The sequence below is a fragment of the Gekko japonicus genome, unplaced genomic scaffold (genome assembly GCF_001447785.1).
Source record: "Gekko japonicus isolate JY-2015 unplaced genomic scaffold, Gekko_japonicus_V1.1 scaffold147, whole genome shotgun sequence".
NCBI classification, from domain to species: domain Eukaryota; kingdom Metazoa; phylum Chordata; class Lepidosauria; order Squamata; family Gekkonidae; genus Gekko; species Gekko japonicus.
In genome coordinates, this window is record NW_015163607.1 from 307227 (window position 1) to 331570 (window position 24344).

The window sequence follows — 24344 nt, forward strand, 5'->3', positions numbered from 1 at the left end:
ACAGTTTGAAGACTAAAGAAACAGTCTTCAATAGTATCACGTCTCCCAATTCAAATTGCTTTCCCCTTCACTACAGTGTATATTGATTTTTCAATGCTAACTTCATCTCCCCTTCAGTACCAGATTAAAGTCTGGAAGGTATTAAATCTGGCATGGAAGGAGGGGTTGAAAGAAAGCGCACACACACACATACACACACCCCAACATTGTTGCTGAAGAGGATTCCGAATGATTTCTTGGGGGATATTATACAATGATAAAGATTGTGGGTGGTGTAATAATAACTAAATCTCTGCTTTTCTGCTTGCCTTCAAGGTGATGACACCTTATCCTTTGGGAATTTTGTTTCCCGCACTCAGTCTAGGATCACAGTCAATCACAGAAGTCCAGTCAACTATGGGAGGGAGGAAAGGAGAGGACGACACCAAAGTTTTATTTATTTATTTATTTTTAAAAAAGAATGCTGCTGTGGTCAAAACATTGCACGAAGCTCCTAAAACAGTAGGAGCGTTTGCTCCTCAGCGTTGCAAACTCTCTTCCTTTGTGTGTTTGTGCTTGGGGAGAAAGAAATCAAACGACAAAGCGTCTTTATTTCCGGGAGAAGACTTCAAAATACGTGCTAGAAATGGACAATTCCAGACCCTTCTCTCTTTCTTCCCCTACTCTATCAAATGCAAGCTAAAGGGGGGGGGGAGATTAAAATCAACCACGTGGTAGGTCTGGGTGTTCTTTCTCTCTTTCTTTTTTAAACACAACACTTTCCAACCTCCAGTTCCATTTATGTTCTTTCACCCTGCTGGGGGGGAGGGGGCGGGGGCGATAAAAAGATTTCGCTTCTCCTTAGATGGACGTCTCTCAAGGAGCAGCCTTAGGGAGACCAGGAGAAGGTATCTGCAGGCAGGAAGCTCCGGCTGGCGTTGCTTTGCGTTGATCCCTTGGCCATGGCTGGTCGAAAAGTCTGTGATGATGACCCAGCCGCGGGAGAGCTGCAGGCGAGGGGTCTTCTCTCAGCATCTCCAAGGCTGGCGAGGGCTGGAGGTTGGAGGCACAAGAGCTTGGGAAAGTGAGGGAAGCTCTTCAGGTCGCCCTGGCTGCGCTCCCACCTCAGTGAGCCTAGGAGCGCCTCACACACCAGACACGCACCCACCCACAAAATTATCCCAAGAAGACTCAAGTTTGTAGCCACCTTTCCCTCATCTTCACCACCACCACCACCACCTCCTCCTCCATCATCATCACCATCTCCTCCTCCTCTTCCATCTCTAACTACCTTTCCCCCCCTTCTGCCTCCCTCTATTCTCCTGCCTTCCCTCTTTTTTCCCCTCTTTCTTCTCTCCCCCCCCCCCCCCCCGGTTGTTGTTGTTGTTAGAAAGCCTTCTTGCACCCCCTGGTGCTGTTGCGTTTTGTGTGGTAGGCAAGGAGATTGTCTTCTTTCTTTCTCTCTCTCTCTCGCTCCCTCTGGTTGCTCATTATTCAGAGAGAGACACACAGAGGGTTGAGTGAGAGAGAGAGAGAGACGGATATCTCAGGTCATCTGCAGCTGCAGCAAGCCAGTGAAGGAGAGAGAGAGAGGGGGGAGAGGGGGGGGGGAAAGCAGGGAAAAAGATGGCGATCCTCCATTGCTGAGACCTGGCAAGGAGCACATGAGACTAAGGAGGAGAAGAAGAAAAAAACCACCCCAACTTCCATAACAATTTCCAGAAGAAGAAGAGCAAGGGAGAGAGAGAAAGGAAGAGGAGTAGAAGGAGACCAGCACCGGCACCGGGACCTTGCTGTAAGTTCTTTGCCCTTATAAAACCCATCTCGCGAATGGGGAAGAGGGGGGAAAAAAAGATCTTCTTGTGCTTGTCCCACAGCACCTCGGTTTCCTCCCCTCTCCTCGTCCTTCTCTGGAAACCCATTCATTCAGCCAAGCCGGAGAAAGAAGAGGAAGGGGGGAAGAAAGGAAGGGGAGAAGAAGAAGAAGAAAAAAAAACCCCCTGAGGTGGCGGCGGCGGCGGTGGAAACGGTGGTTTTGTTTAGAGAGAAGTCTCTGTGTCTTGCAACGGGGGAGGAGGAGAAGGAGGAGGTGGTGGTGGTGGTTGGTGGTGGAGCTGGTTGCTTGCTGCTGCTGGTGGTGGTGGGAGGAGGAAGGCAGTTAATTAATTTTTTGTTGTTGTTGCATTAAGGCTGCCGGGGGGGGGGGGATAAGTGAGAGGGGCCGGGCTGCGAAGTGTGTGGGGGGCTGTTTGGGGGGCTTTGGGGGTGGGGGAGGATCACAGGCGGAGAGGTGGGGAAAAAAGGAGCTCCCGGCGCTGAGCTTGGCTCGACCCAGGCAATCGGGTGACCTCTTTCTTTCTTTGCTTTCTGTTTCTCTCTCTCTCTCTCTCTTTCCTGTTCCTCCATCTCTTCTTGCAAATCTGGTCCTTCTCTCAGGCAGGTCATAGTGGACCTCCCGCCCCACACATAGCAGCTCCCGCCTTGGCTGAAGTTGGGCTGGTGGGGGTCTCCCCTTTGGCTGTGGTGGCTGAAAGGGGGCTGTCTTGGAAGAGGACAGCGGTGGAGCTGGAGAGAAGCCATTACACACACAGTCCTGCTCGCTCTCCTTTGAGAGACACCGAGGGGAGGGAAGAAAGGAGACCGGGAGGGTGAAACAGAGGGCTTCACCTCTGCTTGTTCCGTCCCCGGGTGTCTGTGGCTTTCTAGGGACGGAGGGACAGCTGAGGGCACCCCATCTCTCTCTTTCTCGACCCCCCCCTCCTCTCTTTCTTTATCTCCTTGTCCTCCATTTGCAAGCTGTCTGCTTTGGTTCCAGTCCAGACTCCAAAACACAAAGCTACTTCTCTCTTCCTCTCTCTCACACACGGTCTCTGGGCTTTCTCCCCGGTTTTTTTTTTTTTTTGTCCTCTTGGAGCAACCCTCTTTCTCCTCTTAGCTTTGTAGTTTCTGCTATGCACAGAGGGGGGAGGGAAAAAAGGAGGTGGGTGGGAAGGCGAAGATCCTGGTTGAAGATCTCTGAGAGATCCCTCTGTGCAGTGCTACATAGTCTGATTCTCAGCCTCTTCCCCCACCCCCCTTCTTTGTAGCCCCAGAGAAAGTTTTCTCTTCTTGGTTTTGGGAAGGTCCTTCTAGGAGGGTAGACAAGGGTGGCAGGGGATTGGGCTTGCTCTCAGCTTGGTGCCCGCTTTTGTGTGTGAGCCAGCTTGTCTCATGAAGCTACTTGCACGTCTAAGAGGAAGTGAGTAGTTGGACAGAGGGCTATGATCTGAGTCAGGTAAGCCATGTCATGTTCTCTAGCTCCACCAGAAAATGGAGGAGAGGGAGAGCAAGGACAGGCTTTTCCACTAGACAAAGCTGAGATGGGAAGTGCTCATGCAATTATGGATGTTTCTCCATTTTTTTTCTCCTGAAGCTTTGTTGGCAAAGCCTGGCTTGACAAATTATTTCCCCCCACAGTGAGCATTTTTTTCCCCCCCTGATGGTCTCTTCTCTTTCTGACTCCAGGAAATGGAGGATTTGAGGAAGTTTCATAGATTCTTTTCATAGATTCTCCAGAGAAAGAGAGACAGATGTACATGCAGAGAAAGAGAGAGAGAGACAGAGGGGGAGACCTGTGTTCTGAAAGGACACCACCCCCCTCATCTTTTTTAGTTTTAATTTTGAAGGCAACCTTCTTTGATTTAACTTTTGGGGTTGGACTTCTTGGTATTCAAGAGGCTGATTCAGTTGACCAAAGACATGCAAGGAATAGTTAAGTCCATCTGATAATGCTGGTGATGTTCTTCTGCAGAATGACATGAAATCAATATTGATCAAGCAAAAAAAAAATGTTGATGGCCTTGCAGTAGAGGATCCAGTTGATGAAGCACAATAGCATGGTCTCTTTTGTAAGCTTTGCAATTTAGAGAAATAATCTGGAGTTCACATGTTTGCTACTAATGTTATTTTTAAAATCTACTCAGGTCATTATGGTGTTCCTCTTAAGATAATATAAGACACCTTAAAGAATGCAATTCATTAGGTTACTTAACACTTTGTGAATTTGTGGTCCAGAAATCCATACGGTGGAGTTCTCAGAAAATTCCCAACATGATCCATCTGAACCTAATTAAGCTTGCATGTATTTCCCTCACATTGAAATCAATGGGAGTTTTTGTTTAGAGCATGAATTTTGCTATTAAATGTGATTAGGGAAACCCAAGGTTTCAGAAATATTTCTAGAGACGCATGGGTCCTCCTCTCCCTCCTTTCACTTTTGTTTCAGTGCTTTAATTTGGAATACGTTGGGGTCATCCAGAGTTGATGAAAAATATATATATAGCAAACATGTTAATCACCATTAGCTTCCTCGTTACATAAGTGTTTATAGGAACAAGAATTTTGACAATTGAATCAAATCTTCTTTTTGAGATGTTGGTATAGAGAGGTATGAATAATGAGGCAGAGTAGCCAGGATTTTAAGAGATGAATTTGAGTTTTCATAGTAAGCAGTAACAATCGAAAAGGCAGATCTAGGAGAGAGAGATAGGAATGTCATTAATTTAACCAGAAGTCATGAGATGGTAGTACAACACAGTCTGAATTTCTGAAATGTTCTCTATGTAAAAATTCATACAGAACGTTGTTTTTGATAGATATTGTACTTCTAAGTTAATGGGATAACTTTTGATTATGGTGGAATATTTATTTCTCAGGCTTCTGAGGAAGATGCCTGTTATAGTAAGTGAACAATGAAGCTCTTAATGCTGTGGTAAGCATTCCATATGCAGCCTTGAATGATATTGTGAGAAGCTGGACTGTGGATGGGCCTGATCCTTGATACTGACAACTCCCTTTTTTGATTTGATTGAATAAATGTTGAGTGAAAACATTATTATTATTATTATTATGTCTCTCGGTATCAATCTGTTCTTGTGTTGAGTTTTAAAACTTTTTGGAACACTAGGAGAAAGAACTTGGTTTGTTTTTCTAAAGACACAAAACAACAAATGTAATGATGGATAGTTTCTCTCTGATTTTAAAAACTCATTTAAAGACGTCATTTAAAGGCTAGCATTTTGGACCATCCAGGCCGAGATACTTCTTGCTCATTAAACTCCTTGGTGGATATCTAGTAGGAACTGAACAGTTCACTTTGCATGCATTCAGTGAATATTATAGTGATACTTCTTGTTTAAAAAAGTGATGATATAAGGGCAGTTTTGTTCATATGGCTATATCAGTCAACATTTCAGCTGTGAAATGAATTGCCTTCATGGTGTTTGAGATGGTGTTTGGTGATATGGTTATTTCACACTTCCATGGCATTCCTTGATTATGTTGGTCTTCAAACTTTTTGGGAAAGTTACTGATAACACTCTTAATATAGTAACAATTCAGCCACTACTCTGTAATTAGTAATTATTTTTGTTGTATTTTGTTTTGCTAATTATGGCTTATAACGGACTTCTCCCTGGAATTATGAAATCCAGAAAAAACTTGTGTCCGAAAAGTGGATATATTGTTATGTCATTCAATGAAAGATGACTATTCTATGTATAAATTGTCCATAAGGTAAAGGGTTTGGTATATGTAAAATGAGAACAGTTGATATAGAAAATTAAAGAAATTGAAGAAATTTGTCATTTTAGAAGGTTTGGTTTTCTCATCCAGTAACAGCAAAATATCCACTAAGAGTGTGCATATGTAAGGATTTTTTAAAAAGCCTTTCTGATTTTGTGTGTGTGGCGTTTCAAAGAGAAAATAAAAATAATTTTTCTGCTAATCTGTGCCATTTCATATGCCTTGCATTTGCCTACAATAAAGGGTTTGTTGTTCTTTAGCATTTCAACACCCCACCCACAATTGTTTTCCCTCCCTAATTTGATGGTTTCATTAAAACAACATTAGGGTCAGTTAGCGCCCAATTAAAGTGAATTCGGAAATTGAATGCTGCATGTCCAAGGTCTAAGCCCTGAACCTGGTGAAAACAATCATTTGACCACACAATAGCTATTTATGCTGAGGCAGCAGTTGAGATAAGGAGGCATTATCCATCCTGGTTTTTTTAATTTATACCCTCAGGAGATTTTGAATTGAAGAATTCGACCCTATTGGAATTAATGTCCTGGAGCATACATACAATTCTTGCATAGCTGTACCCTGCTTCTATAAGTAATCCTTAATCAAATGTCATTTTTTTTCCTGAATTCAATTTGAATAATTATCAAGTAGGTATGTCTAGATTGGGTTTTGTTTGACCCGAACATCTGATTAGTACTTTTTTTTTTTGCAGCCACAGGAAGGATAAAAATTAAATTGTTGTCTCTATGAGATAAAAAGACAAGATGTATTTGGTAGACTTTAACTGAGGAATCTCATGGTGACATTTCACAATGATTACTGGAGTTCTAGCAGATGTGGTGCTTTGGAGCAATAAGGACCAAAAGGCTAGACAGGAACTGCTGAACACTTATGATAGTACATATCTGAGTTTTGGGGAAGGTTGTTCAGAAAAATAAAGATTGTTCCCATTCTTATTTGAAAGAAAGAGGAGAGAATGAGTAAACTGAGAGCATCTCCAGTAATGTTTTTGTGGATTATTTTCAGAACAGCATAGCTGGGATTGCAGTACGTTTTTAAGATAGTTCTGATCTTCTAGAACAGCTTTCTCTGTGTGCTGCACCTAATTTTGCAAATTAAACCAACGTACATAGGCCTGCAACTGTTGCAGCTGTGTGTAGAAGGGGGAAGCCTCCCCAAGAATGAAATCTGTGGATGAACTGCTGTGAAGCACACATTGGTTAACACTAATTGTTCAGGCTTGGAGGAAGTGGGTGGGAAGGTCTATCTATAGCTAGCTACATTGTAACCAAGAGTTCACCAGGCATTAAAATGTTGCAAAGAGCCATTTCAAGCAATGAGAGTCTTTTTTTTTCATACTGGCAAATCTAGGGAAAAAAACATACACATTTTATCAGGTTTTGGGGGATACATTAGTTAGTTTTTGAATAATGGTGCAATCCTAAACAAAGTGACACTCGTCTAAGTTCACTGAAAGTCAATGGGCATAGAAGGGTGTTGATTCTGTTTAGGATTGTACTGTAGGCCTTATAAGACCATGCCCCAAAATTATTTTACCTGGGAACTAGTTTCTCTCCAAATTTGCCCATGTTTTATGCCGGTACGTTTGGGTCCCGCATCAGATAATGAAAGTTCATAAAGATTGCACTAGATGCTTTTAAACGCTTATAGCAGTGATTTCTGGGAGAAAAGTGGTTACAACAGATAATGTATATTCATAGGAAGAAGGTCACAATGAGTGTTTCCCATACTTTTCATAATAGGGACATAGTTTTTTTTAAAAAAATTAAGTCACAGATGTCACATAACATGCTTTTCAGCCCAATTTTCATGTAAACAGCGAGCCATTTAAAATGTGCTTGAATCATGTTTCTGAGAGCAATGTATGGCCATGCTGGAGGGTGGATTTACAGTTGCATACTAACCATCCTGTTCTTTACAAAGCATGTATCATTATACTAAAAAAGGACATATTTTGTCAATCAGAATAATGGTCAGTCATCCTCCTTGTGATTTTGAAATAGTACATTAAATGTTGCATTCCAGAGTCCCGTCCCACCCCCTTCCTCAGTCAGCCAGTGCTCAGCAGGGAGCTGCTTTCTGGGCAACAGTAATACTTCCGGGATTCCCTTGAACCTGTCAACTGGAACACAGACTGCATCAGAGAATCCTGGGGCATACTTACTCTTGCATATTTTAAATCTCTTCTTCATGGTGATGTCACGGCTCACGTATCAGCTGAGAGAAGAAAGATGGTTAATGTTATAGTGGCTTTAATGTTTCGAGGCGACCTTCAGCTCCTTTTGCTGCATACAGTTTGAGAATCACTGGGACGAACAAAATTAAAAGTCTTGCATCTTCATGCAATGTGTAATTACTGAGTGAACTGCCCAATACAATAGTTACTAGTTTGGGGTTAGACAAGTTCCTGGAATGTAGCTTTAGCAATGGCAGTCAAGTACAGGGCAAACAAACAAAAACGTTTAAATTGTGCATGGCGCAAAGAATAAAATTTCTCATGGCTTATTGAGCGCAGATATGTTTAGCCCTACAGATAGCACTGAGTCTAAGGCTCATCGTATATGGTGTAACCATTAGTGTACAGCAGCAGCCTAAGCAGAATTACACCCATTTAAGCCCACAGACTTCAGTGGACTTTAGAAGAGTGCAACTCCGTTTGGTAAGTTCTGTGTAGTGTAGGTCTGTGGATGTCTATTGACTGTAACAGCTAACATATGCTATGGGCTGATCCAGCAAGGCAGTTTTTGAGTTTAAGTTGCCCCTTCAGTTGCATCTTTTGATCTGTGTGAAGTCTTTTATTCTTCCACAGTCTTAAAATTTCTGTACTCATGAAAACTACCAGTGTCATTGCAGTCCAGAACTCTTCAAGTAAAAATCCCATCATCACTTCTCTTTAAATTTTAGCAAGAGTCTTAATAAATGCTAAGAAGTTTTGTTTCTCCCCATTATCCACAAACCAAACTTGCACTAATGGGTAGAGATAGTACAGCTAAGCTAGAGTTAAGACCACTTTAATTTGTCTTTTTAAAAAATTATTCTTCAGTAATGATAATAAATTATTGCATTATAGGTGATAACTGCTGTTGGGAGAGAGACAGTTAACACTGCAAATGGTTGAACTTCACTGTGGCATCATTCCAGATGAGTTGACTGTTGAAAATAAAATGTTCCAGAAGAACTGGGAGAACAGGAAAGAAGTTAAAATAGCATGGTTTGTATGCCAGTGCTGAGAGAAGAAAGAGGAGGGGGAAGGCAGACAGAAGATAATTATCCCAAATTCAACTATCTCTCTGGATGAAGGGAACAGAATTTCAGAGGTGTATCTGAATGATTCCTTAACTTCAGCTGTTATGTTACCTCTGATTCATTCTCCTGTTTAGTCTTGCTTCCAATAGAGCCAGAAATCAGGAAATTGGAGAGATTTGCTATAACTTATGCTACTGTGACAACTTTAAAAAACACAACTACCACCTGAAATATGTTACATATGAACACAGAAGAGATGCACCAAGACACTTGGGTCTGTGTGGGTTATGCATTTTTCAGTGCAGTCTTTGTGCAACAAGTATTAACTGGTAGACTTGTCAGCGGGTCAGATATCAAACAATAGTTAAATATTTAACCCATTCATTTATGAGGTATAACAGCTAACAGGCAGAACTATGCTAATTGTAAAGGGATAATCTTTTAGAAGAAGCTGCGTGGAACACCATGCCTAATTGCATGGAGGACCCTCATCCCCATAGCAAAGGTAGTGTTAGTCCAACACTTAACAGTTGAAGCTTTCTTTTTCCCCCCAGCTGAGACATTTTGATGAGTGCTTTACGGTCCCTGTTGAATCCCATCTTTGAGTTTAGAGATATCTGCAGTGAGAGCATGTTGTTCACTTTAATTTGGTTTCCAGCCAGGCTTAGGAATTGAAACTACCTTGGTTGCCCAGATATTTGCTCAAAGAGGAACAGGGGGATATTGTGGCCTTGTTGGCTCTCCTGAAACTTACGGTGACTTTTGATACCACTGACTGGTATCTGCAGGGCTGGCTGGCTTTAGATGGGTATTCTCTTCCTCTGTGGTTCCCTACCGTGTGGTTCCTTACCATATGGGTATTCTGTTCCTGTGTGGCTCACTGCTACCAGACTGTGGTGCTGGGGATGGCTGCCTGTTGGTTCCATCTTGCCCCCTATGTTGTTTAACCTTTATGTGAGACTACTGTGAAAGGCTATTGAAGATCTGAAATAAATTGTCATCCATATGTGGCACACAACTGCGTCTCCTTTATGTCTTGAGTCAGTAGATGCCCTGAACCGATGTTGGGAAGCAAGGATTCACTGGAAGAGGGCCAATAAACTGAGATTCAATCCAGATAAGACTGAAATGCTGTTGATCAGCAGTTGGCAATCAGGAAGTGTGGGGTTTACCTGTTCTGGACAGTTGAGCTCCTGCTGAAGGAGCAGGTATGTGTCTACAGACAGATGTGCAGGTCTCCCCTGTGGTGTACAGTGCCTTTAGCCAACTTTGGTTGGTGCAGTATCTGTGTATCTTCTTTGAAAGACATGATGGGGAGGGACTGTGACTTTGCATGCAGAATGTCCCACATTCAACTCCCAGAATCCCCAGTTAAAAGGATCAGATACTTGGTGATGTGATGTGAAAGAGCTCTATCTGGGATTCAGGAGAGCCAGTGTAAGTCAGAGTAAATACCACTGATCTTGATATTCCAGTGGTCGTGTTCACTATAAGGCAGGTTCATGGGTTCATGGTCCATACTCTAATTACATGCAAGTTGGGCTACTGCAATGTGCCATGAAGATGGCTTGGCGACTTCAACTGGTGCAGAACGCAAAAAAGAGATTACTAATTAGTATGAGTTATTTGGAACATACCTTGGCAGGTCTGAAAAGTCATTACTGGCTTCCTGCTTGCTTCTGGGCACCATTCAGAGTGCTGGTTATTACTTATAAACCTCAGGTGGCTAGTCTGGGATCAGGGTATTTAAAACTGCTTGCTCCAAATCTGTGTTGTAAGCCCTGCTCTGCCTGTGTCAGCTGTCAGAAACCACGGGGACATTGCATTATGGTGCCTTGTTTCTGGATAACCCTCCTCACAGAAAAATTACCTGATGTCATGTTTGTTAGGTGAAAATATTGCTGTTCTGCTAGGCTTTTGGTATGTGTGTGGGGGTCCTACTCTGGCTCCAGGCTTACTGCTGCCCTGGTTTGTCCTAATATGGGCATAAAACTGAGCCAAGAGGTGCCAAGCAGCATGTCTGTCAACTAAGGCCTTGGTTGATGCTGCTCAGCACCAAGGGCATTCCCTTCCAAGGCCACCCACCCTGTCAAACAAATGATGAGGTAGCTTGGCAACAGGCCTTCATTCTTAGATGGCTCAGGGAGTTTTCCAGTCAGCTTCAACTTAGCTGCCAACACACAATAGACCTACCGCCTCAGTAGGACCTTACAGATCCAGTCTTCTAGGAGTTTTGTTGATTTGGGGAGGCCCCCTGACCTGGATGGCCCAGGCTAGCCTGATCTCATCAAATCTTAGAAGCTAAGCAGGATTGGCCCTGGTTAGTACTTGGATAGGAAACCACCAAAGAAGTCCAAGGCAGGCAATGAAAAACCACCTCCCTTTTTCTTTTGCCTTCGAAACCCCGTGGGCTTCAACTTGACAGCATTTCCCACCACCGTGTTTTCTATCTGATTATTTGGAATACCGGGTGGATCCTAATATTGCGAGAGGCAGTGAATAATATGGCTTTGTTGATGGTCAGTTAATTTTATACCTCGGATTGCTACTTTTGCGTTGTTTTTCGTTGATTAAAAAAAGCTTTAATGTTTTGGATTGATAAGTTGGAAGCTCTTCACTTCGTTGAGAGGCACAGCGTAAATGCTTAACACAAATAAACAGCCAGCAGTAGAAGCCAGACATATGGCGTTCTCAGGACCGGGGAAGGCTGGACAAAAAAGAACGGAAGAATTAGAATGTGCATGCTGCAGAATGGTTGTGTGTGTGTGTGTGTCTTTGTTTGTTTGACCCTGACTCTTACAGTGCATTGGGAGTAAGGGGTTCTCAGTGCTGCCATTGCAAGTCAAGGAAGTGAAGGGTTGCTACTCAGAAGTAGGCAATGGTAAAGCACACCTGAATGTCTCTTGCCTTGAAAACTCTGTGCTGCGACTTGATGGCAAAAAAAAGAGAGAATAAACTTCATTTTCTTCATATAGGAATAACTCGTTAATAAAATTCTTAACCCATGACCCTGGTCCAGCAAAACTCAGTGACGAGCACTGGTGATGGGTGAGCAGCAATACTTTTAGCTGTTTCCTTACCCCAATGGCTTGCTTACATTTTTGAGAAAGGACACCTATTAATGTTACTCTAGGCATGTGGGAGTCACTTCTCTGTAATTCCTGTATGAAAGGGCTTTGGAAGTAAAGGCAACCCATCCCAGAATCAAAATTTATTTCATTTTGAACTCTGCTCTTCCCTCAAGAAGTTCAGACCACACTTTCTTAGCTGCAGCAGTTGAATATTATCATGTGTTGTCAGATCACTCCTGGTATGTTGTAGGCACAAAGCACCTGATCTGTTTCTACAAGATTCCCTGTACTTCTCTGCCGTAAAAAAAAACCCTTGACATTGTTGTCAAGGTACAGCATGGGTACTGATTAGAGAAGAGGAAGATTAAGCTATATATTGTATTATAGGAAAAGGTTTGAGGGGGGGTATTTTTGTATTTTGTGTACGTGACTGTGCGTGCCCGTGCCTGAAAGTCACGGCGACCTCTGGTGATTCCTACTGGGGCATGGAGGATGTTCAGAAAAGTGGCTTGGTAACCCACCTCTTCCTCCTGACCCTGGTATTCTTTGGAAGTCTCCCATCCAAATATTTGCCAGCGTCGGCCCTGCTTAGCTTCCGAGAATTGATGACATTGGGCTTGCCTGGGCTGTTCAGGTCAGGACTATAGGAAAGATTTTTTTAAAATGGTGGTCTGATGACTTCTGATGTCCCAAGGTAGTGATAAAAAAATCTCTGAAAGGAATTAGCAATATTTTGAAGCATGATGTTGCTTTATGCCGGCATGTTAACAGATTGACTGTTGATTTTAGTTAGGAGAGGTTTTGGAGCAAAGCTGTTGGTTTTGGTTAGGAGAGCTGGCAGAGAACTATTGCATTGAGGCAATATTGTTGATTCCAGATGATGAAATGTACAACTCTAGTAAACCATGGCTTGCTATAGTTAATGCCAGATAGTACTAGTGCAGGGGTGTCAAACTCATTTGTTATGAGGGCCAGATCTGACATAAATGAGACCTTGTTGGGCTGGGCCATGTGTGTCGTAAAATGTAATGCCAGGTAATGGAGATATAAACTTTATAAACGACACAAACACAAAGGGTTTTTTTTAACTTAAAATAAAAGCAAGCTTAAAACATTAGCACGCTTGCAATATTTTGTTTATTTAACAGTGTGATAACTGACACCTCTTGCTCTGAATTACTGCATCAAAATGTCTGTGTTGTTGCAATCTTAAGTATGCTGTTCAGGTGTGTATCTGTATGCTGCAAACCTACGATGATACAGCAGCAGCAGAACTGGAAGAAGAAGCAGAAGACAGCCAGTTCCACTGTGGGCCTGATAGAAGCCCTCTGGGGGCCTGATCCGACCCCTGGGCCACATGTTTGACACCCCTGTACTAGTGTTAAGTAGTCAGGGGGTTGCCTCTAAAGATCACAGACCTGAAAAGTGACAAAAGTAATCTGAAGACTCTGTAAACATTGGCATCTCTGGGCAGCTGTAACAATATTACTTAGCATTTATAAATTGTCTTAGAGTATTCAGAATGATTATCTGTATTGTTTATTTTACTGTAGTTCACCTTTCTTGAAAAAACTCAAGGTGGATTGCTCATTTTAAAACATGCAATAAGAGCAGAAAACATGCAGTCAACAGTAAACAAAACAATGCACTAAAACAGTACAATTCATACCAATAGTGTAACCGAGCTGAATTGCAAAATAGGCCATGTGATAAACATTGTAATATGTACAAGGAACAAAGCAATGAAAACTGACTAAATTTCACAGGCATTTAAACAACCTTATTTCCTATTGTAAAAAATGCCCTCTTGATCAGTTCCATTTTACATATTCTGCAGAATGATAAGAGCGTGGGAGGGACATTGTCTTTGTAATCCTGACAATAATTTTGCAGTTTAGGTGGTTATTATAATCCCCAAATTGTGGATGGAGCAGGGAGGGGCAGAGTCTGCTATAGAGAGAGTTTTTGGTTGAGGGGAAATTTGAACTAGGAACTTGTGTCTTGCTATTCATACTCCCGTGCCAGCTGTTACAAGGTGTGAAGGAGGAAATAAACCAGAAGTAATCAACAGGGCATATAACCATTGTGAAAAACTTGCATGTGGTTCAGGAGATTTTTAATGGATTGTGAAAGTTTACGTTCTAAAAAATATTTAGCTTATGCTGAAATCTGTCGGTCTCTTAAAGTAAATATCTTGAAAGGCAAAGGGAATGCTCCTAAATTCTCCACTTTTACCTCTCCCACTCTCTTGAGTACTTTGCTTTGCAATTAATTGCTTAGAAATTATCAAGGGAAAGGAATGACCTGTGGCAGAACATTCTTGCGAAAGCATCTGATATCTCATAAAGCCATCTGACACCTGAAGTGCCTAAATGAAGATATGTGATTTTTTAAAAAACAAAAACGGTGCATGGCTATTTATTAATGGAAAGCTTGGAAGGAACCTGAAAACTGGAGCTTCGGCTGATGTCACTGCATGAGGTTGGCTTTCAAAGGATGCAGGGATCAGCATGTCGGGGGGGGAAAAGGAAACAGGAGACCCACAAGCAGAAAGCGGACAGGGCTGTTGAGCAAGCACAAAAGTAGGTTAAGGCATTCCATAAGCCATGTGTAGTGGAAACTCTCTGGAAACAGAGCTATCTGTGTTGGAGGGAAGAGAGGCAATCGAATGAAGGAACACAATGAAGGAGCACAAAGGAAAGGTAGCATTTTATAAAATGTTCCTTAGGAAGATCAAAAGAAATCAGTGTACTTTTGTGGACAAAGTACGTAAGATAACTTTCCCCCCCTTTGGCTGATAGATACTAAAAATGGAAAGTGATGTCATATGTGGGCACGGTCTGGTTCTATGAGCTTTTGGACAGCTGGCAGTATAACTGATAAGCAGTTCAAACAGGATAACTGTAAGTTGTGGAAGAACAGTGGCTTTGGCCCTGCTGTATCATGCTACGTCATAACTGCGGGCAAGACAAAATGCAGGCAAGGCCTTTCTTTCTATGTACTATCTAAGGGCCTTGGCAAAGATGGAAGCATTGGTGGGAAAAGCAAGCCAAGATGTAGTTCGTATTTAGTGAGTGTTTCGGGGGAGGGCCTTGCATTGCCATGCCCCATTGCTACAAAGGCTGTTCATCTGTGCCCCTCTCATCTTCTTAGTCTTGGCAACTGCATGCTGGGACAAGATTTGGACAGTGGCCACCAATTGCTGACCTGTATTATAGATGTGTACCCTCATTACATTCCAGCCTTATTCTGTCTACAGTATCTCCCAGTTTGCTTCTGATTGCTGATATTGACCTTTAAACCCCTATACTGTTTGAGGCCAGCATAGCTTAAGGACTGCCTTACCCTCATACAGATGTACCCGTCCACTCTGGTCATCTTCGGAGACCCTGCTTTGGGTGTCCCCACCATCTGAGGCTAGATAGGTGGCAACCTTAAAAGGGGCCTTTTCGGTTGTGGTGCCAAAACTTTGGAACTCCCACCCCAGGGAGATTTGTCTTCCACCAGCAGGCAGACTTTTTTTGTTTTGTTTAGTGTCCCCCCCAGTAAACTCTTATTGGCCCTCCTCCCTCATAGTGTTTTTATGTCTGTATGTTTTTATTGTATTGTTAAATATTGATATATACATTTTGAATGCTGTTTTAACATTTTAAACATTTGATGCCTGGACGCTCACCACCTTGAGGTCCCTTTTTTGGTGGAAAGGTGGCACATAAATGTTTTAAATTAATAAACAAATAAAGGATGCCTGTGAGCCTGAAAATTTAAATGTCAGAGGTAGGATGGAAATTGTGTCCAGCAGTTACTTACTTGGAAGTTAGTATGGTATTTCACAGGAAAACCGGTTAGTATCTAGATGTACTTGATAGTGCAGGTTTTCAGCATCTTGCTATATTTCCTGAAACTAAAGCAACCACACAGACAAAAGTCTTGCAACCCTCTTCTGCTTTCTTCCATAAAAATTTCCACGTTTCTCAGCTCAAGAAAAACCCATAACCAGTTAGGTAAAAAGTCAATTTGATCAGTTAGGCTAAGGTATCTTTAGTAGTGTTCAAACAGTGTAGTAAACCTTTGAAATAATGTATTATTTATGTCTTTTTGTGGAAGAATCCGTGGTCTTGTGGTTCAAGGCATGGAGCTTTTGATTGTGGAGATAATGGATTTGTTGCTCCAGAAACCAAGAATTATAAAAGAAGTTCTACCTATTGACATGCCTAGGAGAGTGCCATTCTACTCAAACCATGGTTTTTGCTTATATTCTTGGGGTTTAATTGGTGGTGTGGGGGAGGGAGGTTACCATGTTTGTGCAGATGACTTTCTCTGTTGGTAGGCTGTATGGAGATAGGATTTTTTCCTATAGCATGGTTAGTGGTGCAAAATCTCTTTTGTTTTTTCTCACCAGATCTCTTAATGCATGTTATGTTTTGCATATCATATAAGGGGAGGGAAGGATATGGTAATGTCTTTATTTGAGGCCAAAAGATACCACAGTACCAGAGGATACATTGGGCCAGAGTATGGTCAGACCACCAGGAATGTCAGAATTTTAGATATTTATCACTCTTATTTCCCCCCCAGCTTTCCAACAAGGAGCTCAGAGTGGTGTACTTACCCCCCCTTCCCTTCCTTCATTGTATATTCCCAACAGCATGAATCCTGTTCATAAGTTACAGTAAATGCAGGTACAATCCATGTATAGTGTACTCTTTGTATGTGTGTTGAGTTACATTCTGCTCATGTACAGCTAAATGTGTGATTGGAACTGCACATATATCCAAGTACTGGTTCCCAGTTTAATTTGTAAAGTAAGTGCACATTTGGCTCTTTGTTATGAACAGATGTATGTTCATTTCACCATGTGAACAGGGCTACTGTGTGGTAGATTAGGATGAGAGAGTACTACAGTTTGTGTTTTCTTTTTGATCTGCTTCTGTTGACATTTCACTGTTCTGTTAAGAAGAGCCCTACTGGATCAGTCTGATAATTTGTGTAGTCCAATGTCCTGCTACTGGCATTGATCAGATGCCCCGACTACTTGGTGCAGAGGCTGTGTTGTAGTAATGTTTGTATGGATCAGGACGGCTTCTGTGTTGAAACAAATCAAGATGGGTAGCCATGTTTGTCTGTAGCAGTGGAAAAGATCAAGAGTCCAGTAGCATCTTAATGACTAACAAAATATGTGGCTGGCTATGAACTTTTGTGAGTCACTGCTCACTGAAGAAATGCTACTGAACTTTTGCTCTTTTCTATTGTGTTGAAATGTTAGCCTTGTCTTCAGTTTTGTAAAGATCGCCATTGTTAACAGTGCAATCCTAGGCAGAGTTACACCCTTCTTAAGCTCATCAGCTTCAATGAACTTAGAAGGGCATACCTCTGTTTAGGACTGCTCTGTAAACCCTTGGATTTTACACTGATTTCAGGACAGATTAATTTAAACCAAGGCTATTCCACAATGATTCAAACCAACAAATCAAATCACTTAAACAGATCTACTGATTTCCCAACTTTATGATTCAAATATGATTTATGCAACTAAATGGAGCCTTGTCAGTACCTTGGAGTATAATTCAAAACCTCTGGTTATGACATACCCTTTTGCATTATCGGGATTCTCTAGTTAGTGAATGATTGTGAAATAAAGGATTTCTGACTGACTTTCTGTGCACCAACAAGGATACTAAGCAAGATCACTTACTTGAACTATGTATGATGTATGTATGTATGTGTGTACCATCAAGTTACAACCATTACGATGACCCCAACAAGGGGCTTTCAAGGCAAGTAAGAAGTAGAGGTGGTTTTACTATTGCCTTTTGACAAGGTACCTCCCCAAAGATTCCTGAGTAAATTTAGCAGTCATGGGATAAGAGGATGGGGTCTCTTACAGATTAAAAATGGGTTAAATGAGAGGAAGCAAGGAGTAGAAATAAATGGACAGTTCTCACAATGGAGGGAAGTAAGCAGTGGGGTCTCACAAGGATTGGTATTGGGGCTGGTGTTTTTAATTTATTCATAAATGATTTGGAACTAGGGGTGAATAGTGTAGTGACCAAGTTTGCAGGTGACATAGAATTATTCAGGATGGTGAAAACCAAGGCTGACTGTGAAGGGCTCCCAAGAGGACCTCCACAAACTGAGTGTGTGGGAGATAATGTGGCAAATGAAGTTGGTAAGAGTAAGGTGATGCATATTGGGACAACAAATCCCAACTTTAAGTATAGGCTAATGGGGTGTAAACTTGTTGAGACTGAGAGGGATGGGGTTGTAGTTGTTGGCCCAATGAAAGGGTCAACCCAGTGTGCTGCAGGGGTGAAAAAGTCATACTATATGTTGAGAATAAAATGGCCAATATTGTAATGCCCTTGTATACGTCTATGATGCGTCTTCATTTGGAATACTGCTTACAGGTCTGGGCACCGTATCTCAAAAAGGATATCACAGAGCTGCAAAAATGCAGGAGAGGGCAACCAAGATGATTAGGGGGTTGGAGCATCTTCCCCATAAGGAAAGGCTGAAGTGTCTGGGACTTTTCAGTTTAGAAAAGAGATGACTAAGGGGATTGATAAAATTATGCATGGGGTGGAGAGAGTTGTCAAAGAGAACTTTTTATCCCTCTCCCAAAGTACTAGAGCTCAAGGGCATCCAGTGAGGTTGATGGGCAGTAGATTAAGGATGGACAAAATGAAATACTACTTTACACAGAGAGTGATTAAAATCTTGAATTTGCTGCCAGAGGATGTAGTGATGGCCACAGGAACAAACAGCTTTAAAAGGGGATTAGATAGATTCAAGGAGGGTAAGTCTGTCAGCGGCTACTAGCCATGGTGACTATGGGGAACCTCCACATTCAGAGGCACTAAACCTCAGATCTCAGAGACAGGAGGCAACATCTGGGGAAGGCCTTGGAACTGCTCGGCCACTGTGTGAGACAGGATGCTGGACTAGATGGGACTACTGGTCTGATCCAGCAGGGCTCTTCTTATGTTCTTGTGCTTTGCAGAGTCTATTTTGGTGGTCTCCCACCCAAGCACTGACCTGGCTTAGCTTCTGAGATCTAACAAGACCGGCCTGTGCCATGCTTCCTTCCACCCCACCTCGTTGAACTACTGGTATGCAAAAAGAAAACGCATTTGGAATAGGGTTGTATGTATTTTAAACCTGAGTGGGATTCTTTAATATTAGAATCAACGTTATTTGTGTGAGGAAAGCAGTCCTATGGTGAGTCTCACTGGTTTTAATCGAAAGCTCGTTTACGGAAGTAACTTGCCCTTCATTCATTCGGAATGGAATTTTTTCAGGAATTGCACCTGTCAGCCAAGGGATTCTTCATCTCCAATTTCAAGCAGATTGAAGAAAGCATCCCCATTTCATCGGTGGTTAAAATTCTTGCTTGTTTAGCAGGCACAGACAGGCATGAATTGGCATGTGAGTAAGCCTCAGGCAATAAGGGGAAGATCTTTACAGAAACTGAGTGCATAGGTAAGGGGACTTAAACCCCCCCACTTAAGTAATTGTGCTCAGTCGAGTCTCACTGGTTTCAATGGAAAGCTCGTTTACGGGAGTAACTTGCCCTTCATTCATTCGGAACGGAATTTTTTCAGGAATTGCACCTGCCAGCCAAGGGATTCTTCATCTCCAATTTCAAGCCCATTGAAGAAAGCATCCCCATTTCATCGGTGGTTAAAATTCTTGCTTGTTTAGCAGGCCCAGGCAGGCATGAATTGGCACGTGAGTAAGCCTCAGGCAATAAGGGGAAGATCTTTACAGAAACTGAGTGCATAGGCAAGGGGACTTAACCCCCCCCCACTTAAGTAATTGTGCTCAGTTTCTTTCAAACCGCCCCTCCCCCCCGTATGGCCAGCTTCTCCAGTTCAATCTTATGTGGGAGAAAATATGAGTCCTGTGGGTGGGGTGAGATGCAGGATAGGGCAGGGTTTGTCTCCCCTTGAGAGCCATTGTGGTGTAGTGGTTGAGAGGGGCGGGCACTAATCTGGAGAACCGGGCTTGATCCCCCACTCCTCCATGTGCAGCCAGCTGGGTGACCTTGGGTCATTCACAGTTCTCTCAGAGCTCTCTCAGCCCTGCCAATTCACAGGGTGTCTGTTATGGTGGCTCAAGTGGTTAAGACGCTGAACTGCAGGCTGTGGAAGGTCAGTAGTTCAGCAGTTCGAGACCCGGGTTGCCGCATGACGGAGGGAGCTCCCGTCTCTAGTTCCAGCTCCTGCCATCCTACAAGTTCAGAAGCAAGAAATTGCAAGTAGATAAATAGGTACCGCTTCGGTGGGAAGGTAACAGCATCCCGTGCGCCTTGGTGTTTAGTCATGCCGGCCGCATGACCACAGAAACGTCTTCGGACAGCACTGGCTCTTCGGCTTTGAAACGGAGATGAGCACCGCAACCTTAGAGTCGGACTCGACTGGCTTTTGAGCAAGGGAACCTGCAGTGGGTTCTTTATACTGTGATAGTAAAGGGGTGACCCTTCAAAGTGACTGGACTTTAATTGGATTGTGTTTTAAATGCCCGTGCTGTTTTGGCTGGCAGTCATTCATTCATTTACTCATGTGTAAAGTTAACTGTCATGGGATGAGGATGGGTTCTCTTATGGAGAAATTGGTTAAATGACAGGAAACCAAGAGGAAGAATAAGTGGACAGTTCTCACAACGGAGGGAAGTAAGCAGTGGGTTCCCACAAAGATTGGTACTGAAGCCACTAGTATTTAATTCATTCATAAATGATCTGAAACTAGGGGTGTGCAGTATATTGGCCAAGTTTGCAGATTACACTAAATTATTCAGGGTGGTGAAATGTAAGGATGACTGTGAAGAGCTCCATGAGGATCTCCACAAGCTGGACGAGTGGGCGACAGTGTGGCAGATGAAGTTCAGTGCTAGTAAGTGTAAAATGATGCACATTGGAACAAAAAAAACCCCAGCTTCAAGTAATGAAGTCTGAACTTGCTGAGATTGAGAGGGAAAAAAGAGTTTAGGGTCGTAGTAGATAAGTCAATGAAAGTGTCAAGCCAGTATGCTTCAGCAGTGAAAAAGGCAAACTCTGTGTTAGGAATTATTATGAAAGGGATTGAAAATAAAACAGTCAATATTGTGGTGCCCCCTGTATAGGTCTCTGGTGTGGCCTCATTTGGAATACTGCGTACAGCTCTGATTATCGTATCTCAAAAAGGACGTAGCAGAGCTGGGAAAAGTACAGAAGAGGGCAACCAAGATGATTAAGGGGTTGAAGCGCCTTTACTATGAGGAAGGACTGAAGAGTCTGGGACTTTTCCGTTTCAAAAAGAGGCGACTAAGGGGGGACATGATAGAGGTTTATAAAATTATGCACGGGGTGGAGAGCGTTAACAAAGATAACTTATTATACTTCTCCCAGAATACTAGAACTTGAGGGTGTGCAGTGAAGCTGATAGGAAGTACTTCTTTACACAACAGGCGATTAAAATGTGGAATTTGCTGCTAGATGTAATGATGGCCACAGGCAGAGATGGCTTAAAAGGGGATTAGACAGATTCATGGAGGATAGGTCTATCAGTGGCTACTAGCCATGGTGGCTGAGGGGAACCTCCATGTCAGAGGCAGTCAACCTCTGAATCCCAGTTCCAGGAGGCAACATCTTGGGAAGGCCTTGGCCTCTTTGTCCTAGATGGACCACTGGTCTGATCTAGCAGGGCTCTTCTTATGTTCATAACTGTCATTATACTATAAAGATACTATGTGATCTCTACCTGACCATTAATGTTTGCCCTCAAAACATCAGATTTTTAAAACGTATCAAATCACATTTGTGCAGACATAATACTTAACCATGGCCACCCGAGTAACTAAACCATCACTGAGAATTGGTGATAAACCGGAGTGTGGTTTGAAGTGGATTTATTAGCTGTTACTTTTATTAACCATTATGGTTAAATATTTCCATATGCTCCAAGCAAATCAAGGTTAAGGTCGTTCTGCCATTCTAGCCTCAAGGAAAATGCTTGACTCACCAAGCTAACCTTTCATATGTTTAAGATCTTAACCAGAATCAGAACAGCAAACCATTAGTAGTTCTAACCATGGCTAACCTTTATGTCTGAATTTGGCTTTGGTGTTTGATTGAAGCTCATGGGTTCAGATTATAAGGGTGTCATTGATTTTTACTCATCTTATTTTCTCTTTTATCCCTTAGTTTGAACAAAATGAGCAACAGTGATGACGACACTTAAACTATTTATTGCAGCTCAGTCAGCTAGGTCCATTTGAAAACTTACTAGCATTTGTTTAATTCTTTAAAAAACTGGACCAAAGACGGAAAGGAATTCCATAAGCTAATAATATGTACTTTTTTGGTCTGTCTTGAAGCAGCTGCCAGTTAGCCTTGTTAGGAGATGACCATATACTCTAGTCTTATGAGAAGGGAATATCAGTTGTTGGTTTCATATTTCAGTAGTGGATATGACTTCTGTTTCCCAGGCTAGTGTCCATGATAATTACCTCTCAAAGGCTAGTAGTGGGTCTCTTTAAAAAGAGAGAGGCTATTTTGCCATTGCTGTGAATCTCTGTTGTATACTAGGCTTACTATCTTCTCTTAGCATATGTGTAATGTAAAGATCTTTCAGATACTTCTCAAGTCCCTTCATAGAGGGCAAAATCAGGTGTAGAGACAGCCTTCTGGTCTCCTCAGTTGAAGATGTTTATTTTAAGAGTTCATTTCTCCTTAGGTTTGCTAATACTACCCTATGATATCAGATAGTCTCTTGAAACTTCAAGAGATGGGCAAGCTATTTTTAGCATAGCTGTTTGGTAGATGATGTTTCAGATTATGGAATGGCTTTTTGGAGGTTCTGTTACCATATACAGAAGTGGGTTGCCTCTTTGTGTGTGTTGCACAGACTGTACATGGAATTCAGTCATGGTTTGAGGATGAGATAATTGCTTCAACATGTTTTGAAAAGATGGATTCCAACTATTTTTGGAAAATAGTAAGGATATATATGGTGGTAAAACCCATACCAAATAATCTTATGGTTGTTTAAATAAACTGGAGAGGTCTGAACGAATATCAAGTGTAATAACGTGATGATGCATAAGAACGAATTTGGTGGGTTTTAAAAAATGGTTTGATGTTCCTAATTTCTGTACTTCCATCAACATCCATCGTGTTTTACAGATTAATATAAGCAGAAGTCCCTGTTTTAAGGACTCAGATTCTAAATACTGCCAGAAGGGGGATGGATGGTACACGTTTCCCAACCTTGCTACTGAGGAACTGCCTCCCATTTTCACTGTCTTAAGAGTATACAGGTCATTATCCCTGGCGATGAATTCCCTTCCTCCTGCTCTAAGTAGGTTAAACATGGAATCTTTTTATTCCTGGAATAGCGCATGTATGTTTAGTAGCTGCTACAATTTATATTTTTGAACATTTGCTTTCTTTTTCCTGTGCCAACAATATGAAAACATGCTTCCCCCACAAAAAAAGCTTATCTGAACAACTTTTTTTCTGAAGACATTAATTGTAGAAGTCACTATTATTACCAATTTTTCTTTTTTTAATCAGGCCACCCATATTGGTAATGGATGAATCTGGTAATAAAAAAAGACTTGGATCAAAATTCTATGGATTATGATCGCTTTCCTTTTCCTGTGCCAACAATATGAAAACATGCTTTCCCCCAAAAAAGCTTGTCTGAACAACTTTTTTTCCTGAAGACATTAATTGTAGAAATCACTATCATTAACAATTTTTCTTTTTTTAATCAAGCGACCCATATTGGTAATGGATAAATCTGGTAATAAAAAAAGACTTGGATCAAAATTCTATGGATTATGATCTAATGAAACTTCGGTTGTGATTAGGATCTTGGCCTGGATGCTATAAGTGCTATATTTCCTGGGACTTATTTCTTCCTATGGGCCACATTGTGAGTCTAGAATGCTTTATTTCTTTATATCCTACCTTATTTTTTCAAAAGGAACATGGTGAGTCTAAGCAGATCTACTCAGGAGACTCTCCAGGTCTAGTCAATGGGGCTTACTCCCAGGAAAGCAATCTTAGGATTGCACTGTAAGAAATGGAAATTGGTGAAAGCAGGCAAATGGAAAGTCCTTGTTGTTTCTCCCTCCCTCTGCTGCAAAGTGGTTGGCTTCTGATGGAGGGGCTGGGTGACAACCAGATAGGCTGATGGAAGGATCCTTGTTCTTTCTCTTTCTGTGTAACAAAAAGTACAAAATTATGATCTTCCTATTTATTTGAGGGAAACCGTGTTCATTGCTATAAAAGTCAAGTAACAGATAGTACCCTAAGGATGTTATGCCTTGATCCTAAACATATCTGCTCAGAAGTGAGTCTTTTCCTTTCTATGTTCAGGGAGCCCATTCTACAGTAATTTCTTTGCCATGGGTCATGTTGTAGCAGATTCTGAGCCATATCCTGGGGCAGATACTCAGCTGGAGAACGAGTAAACAGCAAGA

General features: G+C 42.1%; 1 protein-coding gene across 3 annotated transcripts in view; it reads left to right on the plus strand.

The window, feature by feature from the left end:
* The first annotated feature begins 1486 nt into the window (after positions 1-1486).
* ZNF462 (zinc finger protein 462) overlaps positions 1487-24344 on the plus strand; it is a 171166-nt gene continuing 148308 nt past the window's right edge. For all 3 annotated transcript variants that reach the window (XM_015407300.1, XM_015407299.1, XM_015407301.1), the window contains exon 1: positions 1487-1774. The gene's annotated coding sequence lies outside the window, so the exon portion shown is untranslated. The remainder of the gene's footprint in view (positions 1775-24344) is intronic.